Source organism: Microplitis mediator, chromosome 5, assembly GCF_029852145.1.
Source record: "Microplitis mediator isolate UGA2020A chromosome 5, iyMicMedi2.1, whole genome shotgun sequence".
NCBI classification, from domain to species: domain Eukaryota; kingdom Metazoa; phylum Arthropoda; class Insecta; order Hymenoptera; family Braconidae; genus Microplitis; species Microplitis mediator.
Window position 1 is genome coordinate 5,767,885 of NC_079973.1, and position 19,061 is coordinate 5,786,945.

General features: G+C 30.9%; 1 protein-coding gene and 1 long non-coding RNA gene across 4 annotated transcripts in view; one reads left to right on the plus strand and one right to left on the minus strand.

Annotated features, from left to right (window-relative positions):
• Positions 1-19,061, minus strand: part of LOC130667515 (TWiK family of potassium channels protein 9-like) — a 345,622-nt gene that overhangs the window by 130,502 nt on the left and 196,059 nt on the right. The gene's annotated exons all lie outside the window — the stretch shown is intronic.
• Positions 14,987-17,144, plus strand: LOC130667520 (uncharacterized). The gene is made up of 3 exons (XR_008989852.1): positions 14,987-15,108; positions 15,169-15,348; positions 16,849-17,144. It is a non-coding gene; the product is annotated as an uncharacterized LOC130667520 (long non-coding RNA).

Sequence of the window (19,061 nt, forward strand, 5' to 3'; positions counted from 1 at the left end):
GTAGTAAATAGTCTATAGTTTCGTATACTTAAATAAACTAGACATATTATTGCAGTTCTAACCTACAACTCTTGTTTTGATTCTGTTTTAATATAATTAAACAAATTTGAATACCGTTTATTTGTTAAACTTCTAACTAATATAATTTTAAAAACGAATAAGACTAAAAGCGGCTGTAAAAATAACGAAATATAAAATCAAAAATCCAGTTCATAACCTAACTAATTAATTTGAGCATGGGCAATAATTAATACTGAATTTGTATCTCTATGGTACTGAACTTGTACCTTATGTATAATATTATTTGAATATCAGTAATGATATTATTTTAGTATCCTATTTTTTTCCATAAAATACTGCTCTTTCCCATATCATTTGTTGATGTTAACAAATAAATTTGACCTTTCATGTACCTATGGTACATTTGACCCACGGTGTTATATTTTGGACCATATGAATTGGAACGTTCACACCATCAATGGTGTAAATGTATAAATTTTTTTATTTAGCTCTCGATTACTTCGACACTAAATATTTAGTTTTTATTTTAAAACCTACATCAATAATAATTACGATATACTAATGTTGCGACCTATTTATTATTTGATAATTTGAACTACAGATTATATTATCGGACACTGTTTGAGCTAATAACATCTAACGGTGTAAAGAAAACACTCATACCGTCTTAAAAAGTACACCGCTCGATTTCACACCGTAAATTTACACCAAGCAGACCGTGTAAAGTCATCGGGACCATTTTCACACCAAAAATTTTTTTCAGTACAATAGTACCCATACTTTTTTCCGAGTCCTGATTTACCGTCTAGATTATTTGAGCACAAACACTAAATCTATCATTGTTCTAAATAATCGTGCAATTATACGAAAAGAAATATATTTTTTCTTTATCCCTTAGTCGAAAGTACGCACTTCCCTCCCTAATTTTAAGGCCTAAAGTCTCATTTCCCTCTCCTAGTGGACTTACACGCGCCCCACTTACATCGCCGGGAGCAAAAAATTTTTTCGTGCCTACGGAAACAGCCGGCTGCTGCCATCTACTGAACGTCTACCACTTTATCAATAAAATTTTTGACGATAACATCATAGATCGTTGCTTTATTTACATGTACGTCAGTGTTTTCGTGTCTCGTTGTTTGTGATATTTTAAGTAAACAGTGTACTTGCAATAATAAAATGACTGAAAAAGTATCATCTGATGACTCTATGGACGAGGATGAGGTGATAAAAGATTTTGATGCAGAGGCGAGGTTAATTATTGAAAGATTATGTATTCATTTATATATTATTTATTGGCAGGAAAAAAATCTTGTTCATAGGCATAAATTTATTTCTTTCGAAAAAAAATAATTATTTTTTATTTTTATTTTTTATAAGTATAATTATGTCTTTTTTTTTGTTTTGTTTTTGATGCCTGCCCCCGCCGACCAGACGCACTCGCTTCGCTCGTGCTTTCAAATGTCGCGGGGCAGGCATCAAAAACGCAACAAAAAAAAAAGGGAGACGGAAAAAAATTAAAGTTTTATGTATGTCCGAAAGAGGCGCGTCAATAGGGAGCAAATAAAAAAAACATGGCCGACCTGTCAGCTGAAGGCAGAACGTGGTTGTGTTGTTTATAGTATTCAAAAATGTAATTAATAAACGTACTTTCGACCAGGTATAAAGAAAAATCGTATACACCACACGGGAAGATAGTTAAAAGCCCTGCCCTGTGTGTCATGATGCCCTCGGCTTCGCCTCGGGCATCATATCACACAGGGCAGGAATTTCAACTTTCTTCCCTTGTAGTGTAATATACTATTACCAACATATATGTATATAGAATTATATTCTACCTCACTGCATATACATTGCATATTCATAACACAGTTCAGTTGCTACACGTATTATGAAGATCCCATTGGGTACACAACACACTGGATTACAGCTGTAAATATACTTTGAATTCCACAGTGTGTCTCATTGCTATTGTATGTTACATGCCTCGAGCTAGTTCTAATTAAGTGGAATCAGCCGTGTTACTTGTGGTTTCTACTTTGAACATTGAATAACTTCAAGAACGGAAAAAAGAAAAAAAAAACCTAGATGTACTTCGTAAATAACGTGTTGCTATCGATTTTATCTTGCCATTATTATCAGTAGCATTGTTGTTATTAGCAGTGCTCTGATATTATTGTTAGAAAATATAAATGCTGACTTTGCATTATTAACGTTAAACACAGCTAGTTTTAATGTTTAGCATTAAGCTAATTTCAATAATTATTATTCATTGAATTATAGCGCGTAGTTTGCATTATGAAAGCTTCGACAACTTGTTTGTTTCTATCTACATATCCCTTTTGCTAATTTATGAGAGAATTCATGATTTAGTATACATTAAGTAATTCACTGGGTAAATTTACTTCTGTTACTACGCAAATAGTGATTAATTACAAGAAGAAGTAAATATTCAATTTTTTAATTATTTTCAAATTAAATAACATAATTTATTCAACTCTATCAGGAAACTTGAGAAAACTTTATCAACAGTTATTTATTGTTGAGAGAAAAAATTTATTGTGTTTCATTATGGATATTAATTGATTATATACACAATGAAAATTATGTCGCTATTATATAATTTTAAATTTAATCTGCGCTTTTTGAGTGTGAAAATAATACTAGTACACCACTGTTGTATTTGCAGGATTAACGATTGATGAAATACATAATGGTGATTGTTTAGTGAAGCTCATGAGTGAGTTGCAATTTCCGGGGAAGCACCAAATCGAGCTATCTCTTCTGAGTAGTGAAAATCCCCTGGAATTAACACCCAGCATCCGTATTTACTATATAGTATATATACAGTGAAACATGAAGTTGTGAACAGTGTGAAACGTGAGAGAGATGTCAAGTGCACTTGAAGTTAGCATCGAGTAAGATATCTAGAGCTACTACTACTGCACATCAAATCATCTAATGTATCTACGTGATCCGAAAAATTTTTACTGTATCAAATACGAGAAATTGAATGGAATATATTTTTTTGGAATGTCGAACAATAACAAGAATAGGAATTAAAATAAAGTAGTTTTTTATATTTTCGTAAATATTATTTCTACACGGAAAGAAAATTATGGCAGCGGTTCCCATAATTTTGTGAAATTTTTTCCTATACCATCATAGGAATTACGACCATAAATTATGGGAGCGGTTCCTATAATTATAGGAATGATTCCCATAATTATAGGAATAGTTCCTATGATTATGGGAATAATACCCATAACACTATAGGAATGGTTCCTATAATTTATAGGAATACTTTCTATAATATTATGGGAATCATTCCTATAATTTATGGAAATGGTTCCTATAATTTATAGGAACCATTCCATAATATTATGGGAATAGTTCCCATACTATTATAGGAACCATTCCTATAATATTATGAGAATGGTTCCCATATTATCATGAAAAAATTAATTTAAAGAAGTGTGGTAATCACTTCTACAATACACAGAAATATTATTAAACGTAAAAACCAAAAATTCAAACATTGAAAAAAAAAATCGTATTTGGCAAAAAAACATTAAAATTGTTAACAAGAATTTTTTGTCAGCACAAAACATTCAAGAAAATTCAAATTTTGGGAAATTTCTACACTATTGTGCAAAAAAAAAATTTTATGATATTATAGGGATGGTTCCCATAACATTATGGGAATAGTTCCCATAATATTATAGGAATAGTTCCTATACCAATATGGGAATGGTTCCCATATCATTACGGGAACTATTCTCATACTATTATGGGGATGGTTCCCATAATATATGGGAACCATTCCCATAATGCATAGCAAACCTTCCCATAATTTTCTTTCCGTGTATGCTTAAACAACAATAAATTCAAATGAAAGGGAGAAGAGGTGGAGGGCGGCAGGTCTCCAATGATAAAATCGCTAATAGAGAAATTTTTTTGTGAATGAAATTGAAAATAAATTTATTTTTAATGGTTTAATCGTAGTTCAATCCATAATTAAAGGAGCCGTTCATAAAATAGGTCACGCAAAATTTAACCTTTTTAGACACCCCCCCCCCCCCCCCACCCTTCTTTGTCACGCTATTTCACATTTTTTTGCGACACTTCTATCAATATTGCGGCACAAATTTAGACCCCCCTCCCCCGCCCCATAAATGCGAACGTATTTTAAGAACGGCCCATAATAAAAGGCTACTTTTAAAACATTGCAGACTTTATAGTTTTTTTTTTTTAATTTTATGCAGACCATAGTACCCCTATATAGTTTTCAATGAAATTTTGTGGCTCAATTTTTCCCTCTTGGGTATAGTTTTATAAAAAGTTTAAAGCAGCTTATTTCACCCCATCCTCTTCCTTCACGATTTCTCTTTAGTATTAAATGAATTTAGAGTGCAGTAAAAATTAGTAGATAAGATAATAATGTAAAGAATAAAAAATGTGATGACAAGATAATAAATTTCTATTAAGATGTTGAAAAAATAAATTTTTCCATTGACTTTTGTAAAACGTCAATGAACAAATCGAGTGTCATAAATCGTTTTATTTGTGTCTATTCTCTCATCGGATACTTACTCACTGTAAGAATTTTCCTTACAGAATAATTCACATAAAGGAATAAAAAATAAGGATGAATAAAAAAAAATTAAAGAAAAATGAGGGAATAAAGCAAAATGGAATGAAGGTTGTAGACGAGGTCAGCCAAGCGGATTCGAATATTTTTCCACTGCGCCGAACGAAGAGTAATGAGAGAAAACTCCATACCATATCACGCGTTTCCTCTCGTTCCAGTTTTAGCATTTTTATTTTATTTTTTTTTTAAAGAAAATAAAATTTCTTACTTCTTCCCAGTCGCGAGGGTAGCTGAGCTTTCTCACCAGAGTAGACGAGAAGCAAACTACCTCCCCTCTCTCCGTTAACGTCCTTACAACCCAAGCGGAAAAGTTTCTGAGATTTCGGGTTTCCCAAGTTCAGTTAGACATTTTACAAGTGAAATGGTCTAAGGTTGAAAGCTTTTTTTTCACTCATAATATACTATTATTATTATTGCTATATTATATTTTTACATTATCATCATTATACGCCTTCAGTCGTATAATTATATATATTTTTTATGCAACAAAATTTTATTAACATATTTAATAATCAGAAAATTCAGATTACCGCTTTTTCTATTAAAGATAATTCATTAAAATATACTACCAGTTACAGTAAGACAATTTCAGACTAATGAAATTTAGCGGATTAAAAATCTCGAGTTTTTCCGCTAGAGCAGAAAATTGTTAATTTTTGCTCACTGAATTACTTCTTGACTAAGGAAACTCGAGTAGTGTTCTCTCTAAATCTGAAATAGTGACTATTCACTGTTTCATAGCTATAAATATACCAAGTGGTATAGCTGTAAAATAGTATATATACACTATTTTCCAGTGGTATTCACTGTTTCAGTTTTAGAGAGTTTGAATCAAATCAAAATTTTATTTTTTAAATCGAATAATCCCTAGCGGACCTGATTTACCGTAAATTTACGGTATTTTTACCGTAAATTTACCGTGAATTCGGTAAATTACGGTAAAATTCGGGTAGCTTTACCGTACTTCACGGTAGAATTACGGTTAATTACGGTATTTTTACCGCAAATTTACCGCCGAATACGGTACATCTACTATAAAAATCCGGGTGGATTACCGAATTACCATAATTTGCGGCGGATTACCGTATTTTACCGTAAAATCACCGTAAATTACGGTAAACCCACCGTACATTGCGGTAAACTACCGTAATTTGGGTCCGTTAGGGATTTGAATTTTCTAATGATTCGAAAAATTCAAATTATTGGCTAGTATTCGAAATATTCGTAAGTCGTAAGCTTTCAAATTGAATATTAATTCGACTCGATACGAATCATTCGGAAATACGGATTATTCAAACAACCCTAATTCTGACAATTTCATCCCCATTAGAATCGCGTCTATTATTGTGAACCTCATTAAAATAACCATATGCTATTCTAACCTACAGAGATGTTGTCAATTGAATTTATACATGCACTATTGGCCTTGAATTATCTCATTTCGACTGACTTGAGAAACTGAAACTCTAAGCTTCAATGTGAGTAATTATTAATATAGTGTATGTCGAGGGATAAAACATGATTTCAGACTACAGGTGATGTCAACCCTCATCCTCGTGTGAAGTCGTCGTGTTTCATCATACTATACAATATACTATTGAGTTTATATTAATAATTCATATGGTTAAATCAACAAATTATTATGTGATGACGATGCCAGTTTGCAAAGATAATTTGATAATTTAGAAATTAATATTTTCAGATTTAAATTTTAGAAAATTTTTAGAAATAACCTTTTTTTACACACCTCAATTGCGAAAGTGTTGAGTGTGCTTTACGGTCACTTTTTCACTCTCGATTGTTCAACTGACTTTAAGTCCTCTCTACCTTCTTTAGAGTACACCAAAGTTGTTAAAAGTATATACCATTTTAAAGGAAATTTATTAAGAAACATTTTTCAATATGACATTTAGTTGATTCATAATGAGATTAATTTAAAAAAAATTATTTTGTCTAAAGCCTATAGAACGTCAAACACGATAACCTTCAAAAAAACGGCTTTTTGACTTAATTTTTTTTTCTATTATCTTTGTATTTTTAATCACAAGAACCCTTTCGAAAATCACTATCTGAATCCTTTTTGATTAATTCTAATTAATAAAAAATTTAAAAACTAATAATTCACGAAAATTTTAGCTGTCATTTTTTTATCATTTTTTCTCTCCATCAACTAGTGGCAGCGGCACTAGCATGGCAGTAGGGTCAGAACAAAGAGCGACATCTAAGACAAAAAGGCGGGATATTTAAAAAAATATTTTTTGTCATATCAACCGCGAAAGTTGGATTTTCGAGCAACATGCAGAGGGCGCAAACTATACGATTTCTGGCAATCTATAGTTTGGTTAACTTTCCTCGAACTTGTATCGAAAAGTAACTTTTCTCTTTCTATCTGTCTCTACATTCCTACACGACTTGAAACATTTTTGACTGTTTCTCTCTCAAATTCAACTTCCGCCGTTGATATGACAAAAAATTTTGTTCGATACTTTATGCTCAAAGGTAGGAACCCTGACAGACTTGAAGTGCAGGCACGAGTTTGAGGCTATGGATATATTCTCATCAAGACTTCGTACTATATCCGGTCTTGATAAGAAAGCGCCCATAGTCTCAAACTTGTGACGTCACTTCAAGCCGTCAGAATCCCTACCGTTCCGCATACGTATCGAAAATAACTAATAAAAAATTCATAAGTAAAAAAATTAATTTATATTTTAAAAGTTAAATGAAAATTTATATTGAAAAAAAAAAATTATTGATATTATGAAATAATAATAAAAAAAGTTAATAATTAAAAATAAAATGAGCGATTGAGGTGTGCACTTTTGGATTTCCCACCATTTTTTTTCATCCAATAGATTGAAGGCTTAAAAGCCGAACTTTTAAAATGTATGTTATATTTTATCGTGAAAGCCCTTTTACACCAGTTATGATTGAATTCTCAGGATATATCTCTAAAGATATTTAAATTCAAAACTAGCGCACTTCAATGTTTGTATTTTTCTACAAAATTTCAATTGAATTAATAAAAATAAACGGAGAAAAATGTAAATAAATTGATTTTGAAAAGATAAACTTTTTAGGTTTCAATATGCCCGAGAGGCTTTCAAAGTACTTAAAAAAGCTTTTTATATTTATAAGCACATACTTTGCCTTTATTTACAAACAGAAAAAAAATGTAGTAAAAAATTTAGTAATATTTTAACAATGAAAATATAAAAAAATATATATTTAATTTAATTCAAGTTTACTGTAAATAAATGTTGATATTTTATCACTGAACATATTTGTTGATAAAGTATGCGGAAGAACATTTTTTTTTTAATTATTGTGTTCAAATCACGATTTGAATATATTGTTCTGCACATAAATATTTTTTTTACTTTATTTATTCGTTCAGTATAATGTAAATATAAATTTTAATTTTTTTTAGCCATGCAGAAAAATGTTAAGTAAACTCGAATGAATAAATGAGAAATGAATATATAAATAGTAAAATGTAGATATTTATTTTATTTATATATTAATTAAACTTTCCAGTAATTGTTGTAAATCAATGAAAATAAAAATAATTTATTTTGCACACCTCGAATGCGAAGCGGAGAAATAGTACTCTATTATAATCAGAAAAAAAATTGCCAGTCGCTCAGCTTAAATTATTTCCACCAACTTTATAATGCGCTTATATGATAAAAAAAGTACACTAATAAAAAGAGGACATTTCAATGAATAATTATGGCATAGTAATAAGTCCATATGATTAGACTACTACACGGAAAAAAATCATCGGTAGCATCAGGCAATTTGTCTGGGTTCGATTCTCAGTTCGGGCTATCTATAGTTTTTTCAATTTATCTATAAATTGTTTTATTGAGAAGGTTTGCATGTTAAGGTTTCCACTACATTTTAAAGAAAATAATCAGTACCGCAGTTACCGAAATAATCTATTTCTATATTTATAATCTATTTCTATAAAAAACTATTTCTGAGGGATGTTACACGGGATGTATGTACGAGTGTGCGTGTACGTGCGCGCGAGTATGTGTGTGCATGTGTGCGCGTATGTGCGAGTGCTTGTGTATGTGTGCATGTCTAAGGGAGGTAAATAATGTGGAAAAAACTTGGTGAAAATTCTGCTGGGCTCTGGGCGCGAACTGCCGTCCTTCTGATTGCTGGGTCCGAACGGTAGCTACTGGGCGAACCTACTAATGTTGAACTGATACATTTATATGATCTACTTATAAAACCATAGGTATAGCCAAACTTGAGTAATCCTACCTTGGCCCAAGTCTGAGTTGCCATTGAATGACCAAGGCAGGGGAACCCAGTCTTGGCCTAAGCTCGGGTAATAATTGGGATAGCCGGGATTAAGTACCAAATCTTGGCCCAAGCATGGGTGTGCCAAAGCTAGGTTCCCCAGTGGTGGGCCAAGTAGAGGCCCGTCGTTCAACTCTGGCAGCTCCTGCATGGGTATGCGAAAAATTTAAAAAATCTAGGTCCAGTAGATTTTAGACTTTTCGTTTTCGTTCGGCGAAAAACATTCCAATCTTCAAGTACATCTAAATCTGGGTTTATTAATTTTGAAATATTTCAATTACGAAATAACAGAAATAGAATCTTAGGATTTACATCCGCTTTAAAACTTTCCAAAATATTTGTACAAGAAGATTAATCTTCTCAAGAGAAGTCTTCTCTTTTCTCGCTATCATTCTCAAGCAGACGGAAAGTGCTATTCTAGTAGCACTTGCACGGCAAATGACAACTTTGTCCTCGTTTTTCTTTAACTAAATAAAAATTTTCGAAAAATGTAATCGTAGATTGCTAGATTATACAGCAGTGCATTGATTCTCGTTATTTATTTTGTGTCAAGATTTTTCGATTAATGCGAAACTGATAAAAAATATGAATACGCAGTTTAAAAATGACCTTCCAAGCACGAAGAATAAAAAAACCTTTCACCCGGAACACAAAATTTGATCTGTCATCAGTCCGATTAATTATGTTAACTTTATAAAAAATTTTGTACTTTGCCTTATAAAAAAAAGTCTTTTTGAAGAGAACAAAACAAAACTTAATTCGAAACTTGTAAACATCAAGTAGAAGAAAACTCGTCTATATTTTTTGTACTTGTAATGTTTAATATTTATTTATGATATTAAAAATATATAGAAAAATTATCCATTAATAGAAAATGTGAATGAATTGGCAATAATTCAATTTAATAAGAATGTACATTCATTCATGCACAAAATAGTGAAAAGTATTTCAGGCATTTTTCGAAATTCCAATGAATTAAAGAAATTGAATCAAATGAAAATGTTTGACTGACATTTAAAAGTGAACTTCCAACATCTACAAATTGTAAAAAAAAAAAAAAATAAAAAATAAATTTAAATAAAAAATAAAAATGAAGTGAGTAGAAGATTGAATTCTATGGAAATAGAATAAAAGTATAAAGCTGTGCTTGAGATTTATCAGACTGAAAAAGTAAAGGCGTTTTACCAACACAACCGCGAAAGAAAAACCTGGAAAATGGTTAAACGATAGGTCGTTCCAGCAGAATAGCATCGTATTCAGACTTGACTATGCTACTTTGCTAGACTCCTCGTATAACTGCAACTGTGAATATCTATCTGTACGTATAGATATCTATCCACCAATTGCAAATCTACCGAGATTTTGATAGTAGGAATATCACCATCAGTCCTGTAGTCGTAAATGTCACCTACGGCTAACCAAGTACTCAATGCACATATTTATGTGATACATCTGTATATATTATGTCTCGACAACTACACACAGTTCATCAAAATACACAATAACGTTGAGTTATTATTCAATTCTTTTATGATTCATTTGATGGGTATACGCGAATAAAATACTTGCTTGGATTATTTCATGAAAATATCATACTATTATTTTATGTGCATGTGATGAACTATTTATGGATGTTAAAAGTACGAATTGAAGAATGGAATAATACTAATAAAAGTCATTTAATTCTTGCTATTTCTAGATTTATTACTCGGACACAATATTCATATTTAGTATATTTTTTTAATGCGGGAATAGTTTATAATAAAGCGTAAAGAAGTACTGAAAGAATATCAACACCGGTGTAAGTCCACGGTATTCCGGTGTTAAATTTATCCCCGAAAACGGTGTTAAAATAACACCGGTAGCGATGATAAAAGTTTTTCCGGTGTGACGCGGTGTTAAAAAAAAGTAGTTTTATTTTTGAAGTATTAGAAATCGAATTGTATTTCAAATACATACACGGTAAGAAATATTTTGCGGATATCACTATGCCAGTATGGGCGTGAACGCCATACTGTATAGTATCGAAGATTTTTGTAGGTTATAAAATTGTATGCATAGATGATTCAACCATTGCGGGAATAGTAACATTGGCGATAGTTGTCGCGGACGCCGCAATGTCAGTATGGCCGTCAGGCCCATACTGCATTGCCGTATCCACGTTGCTTCTGGCCGATAAACCTATAGTCTAACGACATCTATATAGTTTTGATACATTGATTGACACGCCAGAAATTATGGCGGGAAATACTAGTAGCATTGTGCCCTCGGCATTGTAGTATGGGTCTCAGGGCCATGCTGTTTCGCCGTGCCTGCTATGCATACGTGTGAGCAAAACAATAGCTCCAGTATTATACATTATAGTAAAAAACGCCATACTTCTGGAACTCGTTACAATACTGTCTTGGAATATTTCACATATTATTTTAGTATCTGTCTTGAGACCATACCAGCATGGTGTTGAACGCCATGCATTTCTTACCGTGTACAAAAAAATTTTTATTGTTTCAAAAATTAATATAATGACAGATTTATAGATTTATGGAAAATTTAAAAGGATATTTGTCTACAATTACAAGTTAATTTTATTTTATAAAATGTTGGGAACAGATTTCATGATTCAAATTTCCTTGCAAGCTAAATCAGCGAGAAAAATAAAACAAAATTGTTGTCAATTTTACGATGGCCATAATAATTTTTACGTTTGTTTATTAAAATTTCTGCAGATAACCAACATGGTCTAGCTTTACTATGATACTATAGCATTTCAAACAAGAATAATTTCTCCGTGTATGAAAAAATGATTTATAAGAATAGATTTTCTTCGTGCTCGATGTGATGAAGAATTTAAATTAAATTTTGAATTCAGAAAATTCAATCCTTATTGTAAATATAAATAATGTCGTTCCTATTTTACAATAGTGAATTATTTCAGTTAAATAAATAATAAATGAAAAAAACGTTTAGCTCGATAACAATTTGAGCTAACATCTGTTGCATGAGTGATTCTTTTAGTAATAAGGTATTAACGGTAAAATGTCGAGAAAATTTAATAGTCACGTAAAAGTCACTTTCTGACCTTTAATATTTTACACGAAAAAAAAAAAAAAAAAAAAAAAAAAAAGCTATCTTTCAAATGTCAAATTACACTTTTGTAAGTAGTAAATTTTTTTTCTTTTATATTTTGTGAAAAAATATTTTAGATTGAATTTTCTTTTTATCTTCATCACATCTGTCAAATTTGTTTACAATTATGTTTATTACTTTTTCTCTCATTTTTTTTCTATTATAACCTTTATAATGTTGGTATTTTATTTTACCGTAGGAAAACTAGCATTAAAAATTTGTTTCTCGGCATAGTGTGTTTTGATGTGTGCAATAACTTGCTTACTTTTTATTCCTATATCTATATATCTATATGTGAAGCACAAGCAATATAACTTTGTGAGAGTAAAAATAACAAAAAAGTAAGCGTAGATATATAGAAGTAGAAGCAGACGACGCCGGACAGACGGACAGTTCAAACATGATAATAACAAAAAATAATATAGATATATGTATATAATAATAATAATATTAATAAAATAAAGACAAGTTGGATTGTTTGGTAATGGTGGTGTATGGAGTTTCACAGTAGAATATTTGAAACAAGAGATAGTATAAAGCTTGGGTACAAGAGGTCAGAGGCCGATGGAGAATGCCAAAGTTTTAGCAAACTGTACACGCGGTATATAGATTACTAGCCTTTTACCAATAGTATCTACATCACCAACACCAAGCAGCAATAGAACATAGCAGTATGTTGCAATAGCGACGGCAGTAGTTCGTCGTCGTCGCCGACGAGGATTTTAAACTACGAGAATAGAAACGTCGACGAGTCCTGTTCGCTCGGCCGGAACGATAAGAGTATAATGTGGCGCCGGAAAGAAGAGAGAAAGCATCGAAACTAAAGTTTTATCCACCTGCAACAATGACGACGAAACTCTTTTGCAGCTGGCATACGACGTGGGATGAGTGTATGTCGAGCCGCGATATATTCCAGATGACACTCTTAGGTGAAAAAAATTTTTTATTTCTTTGTTTCAGTTACAGAAATACAATAAAAAATGTAACTTTTGAGGCTATATTTTCTGCAGAAGGAAAAGTGAAAAAAAATTTTTTGCGAATTAATTTATCAATACAATGCTCCGAATATTAGAACTGATAGCGATTTTGTATGATATTGGTGATAGATAATATTATATTTGTAGGGGTATGTCAAATTCTTACCAAATAATTTAAAATTTTGAATTATTGGTTTTTAGATTCCGATGGTGAAATTTTTTCGGCCGTTTGAGAATTTTCGAATTTGAACTTGAATTATGCGAAGTAAAAAAAAGACAGAGCGTCGAGGAACTAATTTTGATGGGTCCGTAATAAAACATTCTCACTGCGGGACAGCGAAATTTCAATAAAATAAAAACAAATTCATGAAATTATCTTCATTTTCACGACTTTACTACGAATATCCCATTAACCTTTATTTGTTGTTTTTCGATAAAAATTCTAAAACTATTTCTTAAATTGTATAACACTTTGTGATGATTCATCAAATTGGAAATACATGATTACTTTCTTGGGTCAAAATATTTGAACTGATTTTAGTCTAACTAGACTATATATTAGGGTGATCCAAAAAATAACAAATTTTTTTTTTTTCTCGCAAACAGGTTCAAAAGTTTCATTTAGATAAAAAAAGACGCCTGTGAAAATTAGAGCTCTTAATATTAACATTAAGAGGTTCCTCATCGCACTTTTCAATTTTCCACAAGAATAACATGGAAAAAATTTTTTTTACGTCTTCTGATTTTTATAAGCAGCTAACGATGCGTCATAGGAATAATTGGCAGGCATATTTTTGTAGGGAATTGAATGCTCTACAAAAAAAGATTCTTATCATTTTTTGAGGAATCTATTTGTTCAAAAGTTTTTTGAGGTTAAAGTCGAATTCATATTAAATTTTGAGATTTTTTTACTTTTCCGGCGAAACTATCAGACCTATTACAAAATATTATTAGACCTTTTTTGTAGACAATTTTATTCCCTAAAAGTTATTTCAAATAAAGTTTTTTCGAATTCCTCATTGTTTTCTAGTTATTTTTATTTTAATGTCATGCTCATAAAAAAAATATTCTTCTGATCGATTTTAAGAGCTTTCAAAATTTTCGGCTTGTCCATTTTTCCCCAGATGTCATGGATAGGGCTAAAAATGCGCAAACATATCGGATTTATAGTAATTAGTCAAAAAAAAAATTTTGTTTTTATCATAATTTCAGGGGGGCTGCTCTACCCCACCCTCCCCTACGTTACATCTTTTTAATTAATCGGTTTGGATTTTTTTCCATTTGATAGAATTTAAGAATCTAATAGTATAATAAATATAAAAATAGCTACTAAGTTACTAAAATTTATTATTCATTAAAATGTTAATTATTATTAATGTAATCAGAGTTGATACGGTTATTATCGCATTAAATTTTTATTTTTATCCTAGGAGTTATAAATTATAACGCAATATCATATTTTAATACATAATAAATTTTTAATAATTTTAGTACCAATACAATTCCGGAAGTTATTTTCTTTTAAACTCATAATTTGAGTATAAACTCGATTTTCAATTTTATTTAGTTTCTAACGAATATGAAAATAATGAAGAAATTTTTTTTTTAGAATTTTTAGAATTCGGATCATCTTAGCATAGTTAGCCTTGCTACTCTCTTCCCGGCTGTTAATGTTCTTTGTTTGTCGTCATATGAACTTTTAAATGTCTAATGTCATTACCGTCAAAAGAACAATTAAGATATCAGTTTATTAACGTTTTTTCTTTGTCGTAAAAAAATAGAATTTTGTAATTAATAAATTACGTTTTAATGCGTTTCGGAAGTGAGTTCAAACTATTGTGAGTTATAAATGCACCATACCTTGCTACGCATGAATTATTATTTACATAAATTGAACATCCCGTGTGGTAAAAAATGAAAAATTATCGGGCTATGTTGATGTTTACGTTAATTAAAATACTTCTTATAATAAGTGTGGGAGGAGAAATCATAAAACCATCTTGCCGATCCGAAAACACATTTGTATGTATAATCAAAGTTTTTTGAAATATGATTAAAATTTTCTAATTGTTGAATTTACAGTGCATTCGAAATGATCAATGCTGTTCAAAGAAGTGTAATTCAGTGGAAAATTCCGATTATAATGTCTGTGTTAATGTTTTTGGTCCTTATGTAACAGCTCATAAAATTTTACTACCTCCTAAGACTATTGTGAAAAAAAAAGGAGGGAAAATATATAACTGCATTCCAAACGGATCAACCGTACGTAAAATATAATAAATAAATAAAACATAGAGAAAATTATGGTAGTTAATCCTAGTACGCTTATGAAATATCAACCTATAACGTTATGGTAGTAATTACTCAAGTAATCCAATTGGAGTTGTAGAATATACGTCGATAGTTTCTGGAAATAGATCCGATAATTATGGGAACAATTCTTATAAATATAGTAACAGTTTCTATATTGCATGGTAACTGAATTATGGTAATGATTACCACACTTCTGGGAATTATTTCCATAGTCACATAGGAATAAATCCTGTACCACGATATAAGTGAAATATTCCCATAATAGTATAATACTCCTCATACTACTATAGTAATTGTTCCCATAGTCCTAATGTGAACGCTACCATATATTATGGTTACCATAATGTAATGTTAATAGTTTCTGTACTATAGACTGAAATATTACCAATAAATTTTACTATGTGACACTTGTAAATTTTGTACCAGTTTTCTTATAGTCTGCACGGAAAAAACAAATTTTGTCCTGATAACAAAAGACGGGATAACGAAAAATTTTGTTAATATGACAAACATGATTAGCTTACGGTAACAAATCAATTTGTTATAGTAACAAATGAATTGGTGTCGTAATTAAGAAGTCGATTTGTTATGAGAACACATGATGTTTATTATAATAATATCGTCGTATTTTAAAGCAGTCATTTGCTACCGTAAGTAATCTTAGCTTATGATTACAAAATTTTTTGTTAATGCTACAAATTCAATCTGTTACTTTAACAAATCAGTTTTTTTATTGGAACACAACAGTTTTGTCACAGTTACAAACCATTGCTTGGCCCAACGAAGAATTTGCTAGCATTACAAAAACATTGTAATCCCAATCAATGCTTCATTATCTGTATAGTAAGGCAGAATTTTGTTACCGTAAGTTATCTTATCTTGTGGTCACAAAAAAATTTTTTCCGTGTGGTGTTACTATGAACCCATAGTAAAATTTGTTGGGAATTTTTAACAGTGTAGTATTATGATAACGATTACCATAAAATTTAGAAACTTTTAATTTTATGGGAATCATTACCACCGAATATGGTAACTTCTACCATAGTAATATGATAACGATGACCATAATTTTATAGAAATTATTACCAAATTTTTATAGGAACTATTCCGACAGCGTATAGTAATGACACTCATATAGATAGGGATAGTCACCATAATTTGTATGGACGCTAATCTTATAATCGATATTTAAAAAAAAAACTATTACCATCTGATATGGGAACTATTCTCTCTAAATCTGAAACAGTGACTATTCACTGTTTCACAGCTATAAGTATATCTAGTGGTATACTTATAGCTGTGAAATAGTGTATATACACTATTGTTCAGTGGTTTTCATTGTTTCAGATTTAGAAACTTCCTATTATATATTGTAATTGTTGCCGTAAATTTCTCCCCGTGTATTATAGAAAAATAAGAATTAATTTGTTTTTATATTTTTATTTGAAGTGCCAAGAAAACAGCCAATGCTGTTCTCAATCATGTCAAAGACTATTTCCTTCGTTCCCACGAAAGTGTCTAAAACCAAGTAGCGATAAAAGAAAGTCTACAAACTAAAATTTTTAAATATTCACAATAAGCGGTCAAGTACTGGATAAATGTAATAAGAAATTCAATTCCTGTATCCAGCAACTAAGAAAACAATGATCATTTTTCATTGCTAATTTGGTATTGATGTTAATACTGATGTAACATATGCTATTGCATACTATGACACAAAATGTCAACTGGCAAAAAATTTTAAATTAAAAGTCTGAGCTGTTTAATAACTCAACCACATTCAATAAAATGATATTAATTCAATCTCATCTTAAATTTTTATTTGACTTTTTTTTCAGTTCTTGCAAAAATACTTCCATAATACTTGTACACGGTAAAAAATATTTTGCGGATATCACTATGCCAGTATGGGCGTCAACGCCATACTGGATGGTATCGAAGATTTTTATAGGTTATAAAATATGTATGCATAGAAGATTCAACCATTGCGGGAATAGTAACATTGGCGATAGTTGTCGCGGACGCCAGAATGTCAGTATGGCCGTCAGGCCTATACTGCGTTGCCGTATCCACAATGCTTCTGGCAGATAAACCTAGTCTAACGACATCTATATAGTTTTAGTGGTAATACGATAGTATACATTGATTAACACGCCAGAAATTATGGCAGGAAAAACTAGTAGAATTGTATGGGTCTCAGGACCATGCTGTTTCGCCGTACCTGCTATGCATACGTGTGAGCAATACAATAGCTCCAGTACTATACAGTATAGTAAATAACGCCATACTTCTGGGACTCGCTACAATACTGTTTTAGTATCTGTCTTGAGATTATACCAGCATGGTGTTGAACGCCATGCATTTGTTACCGTGTATGATTTTTTTGTAATGAATAACCCGTTTTACCCGAAAATAAAAAATTTTTTTTTTACCAAAACTGAAAATTCGTTACTTTCTTTAGATATAAATGACAATTTAATACATTTAAAATTTAAAAAACGAGGAAGAACAGTGAGTAAAGCACCCTCAGCGCTTTCGCGCTTGAGGTGTGCAATTTATTTTTTTCTTTAGAGGCCTGACTTCCCCCTGAATATTATTTCGAATTGTAAATTTATTTATACATCGATGAATAGTTGAAAATGAATCCCAAAATTTGTTAAGTAACAAGTCACTTCAGTGCTCATTTTCACTAAAGATTAACCCTTTCTGGTTGACCTTGAATCCCTACTCTTAATTTGAATCGTATGCCTTCGTCTTTAAGTGAGAGAGCGCTAGCCTATTTAGTAGAGGAGGGGCAGAAAAAATAGTAGAAGGGGCGCATGCATGCACTACTACGATTGAACCGTTACTCACACAGCCTTACTGAGAACTGTGATTGGTTTTATCTTCACACAGCTCATACCGAGACTCCTCGAGACTCCAAACCGGGAAAGGGTCAAATATCTTCTTCAATAAATAAGTATTTTGGTCAAATAAATTTCAATAAAGACTATTTCATTAATAGAGGTTATTTATAAGTTAAAAAAAATATTATTTTCGGAAGTCAATAACTATTGAATTATTAATGGAATAACCAAAGTTTTAATTGACCGGGAGACAATACAGGAAAATAATTAAACAACATTAATGTGTTTTTAACAATTACTCGGATATTTATATCATTGATTCTCAGTTTGATGTGTTTTTAGAGTATTTTGAAACTCGTCAACAAGAAAAAAAGTATAAAAAGACACTTAAATATTTTTTTTTAAGTCAAATTAAAATCATTCAACATGAAGTATTTAGTTTTTATTAAAATATTTATTCTAACTAGTGTGGGAGGAGCAATAATCCATCCAACCTGCTTAACAGAAAATATATATGTAAGTAAGATGAACGTATATATTGAGTTGATCCAGAAAAAATAGTTACGACCCATACGAAAAAAATATATATCCAGGCGATTCTGTATATATGCGACATATAAAAATATATGTCGCATATATGCAGATTTGCGCGGATATATCCGGATATATATTTTTTTCGTATGGGGAGAACGAATTAGACGATAGTAATAACAAAATTTGAGCGAATAATAATTTTTTGTCAGTATTCCATGATTATAAAAATATGAAAACGAATAAATTTTTTGGTTGAATGAAAATATTTTTGAAACAAATTCA